Here is a 525-nt window from a genome sequence, read left to right as displayed (position 1 = left end):
CTTAAAGCCTCTGAATTGTAAGAATAAACTCCTATTTGTTAAGGCCATCCCATTTGTGGTATATTCTTGTCAGAGCAGCACTAGGTAACCAGAACAGAAGATCAAGGGAAAAAGAGTAAACACATGGAAACTGAATAACATCCTTCTCGAAAACTACTAGTTAATAGCAGAAATAAAAAAGGAATTAAAAATTTCCTCGAATTAAATGAGAGTGAAAACAAAATATACCAATATCTTTGGGACACAAACAAGGCAGTGATCAGAGGGCAACTTACAGCAATAAATGCACACATCAAAAAAGAAGAAAAAGCCAAAATCAACACCTTACCCCAACATTTTCAAAAATTAGGAAAAGAGCAGCAAAAAAAGCCTGCAGTCACCAGAAGAAGAGGAATAATAAAGATTCAAGCAGAAAAAAATGAAAGTGTTTCTACAAGTGTATTGCTATGTTCTGTAAGAATTCCCAGGTTTATAGTAGAGCTGACAAAGGTCAAAGTTGTAGTCACTTCTTGGGCACAGCCAGCT

This window comes from Orycteropus afer, unplaced genomic scaffold (assembly GCF_000298275.1).
Source record: "Orycteropus afer afer isolate SDZICR_OR568_19922 unplaced genomic scaffold, OryAfe1.0 scaffold00076, whole genome shotgun sequence".
NCBI classification, from domain to species: Eukaryota; Metazoa; Chordata; class Mammalia; order Tubulidentata; family Orycteropodidae; genus Orycteropus; species Orycteropus afer.
Note: the sequence above shows the minus strand (reverse complement) of the source record.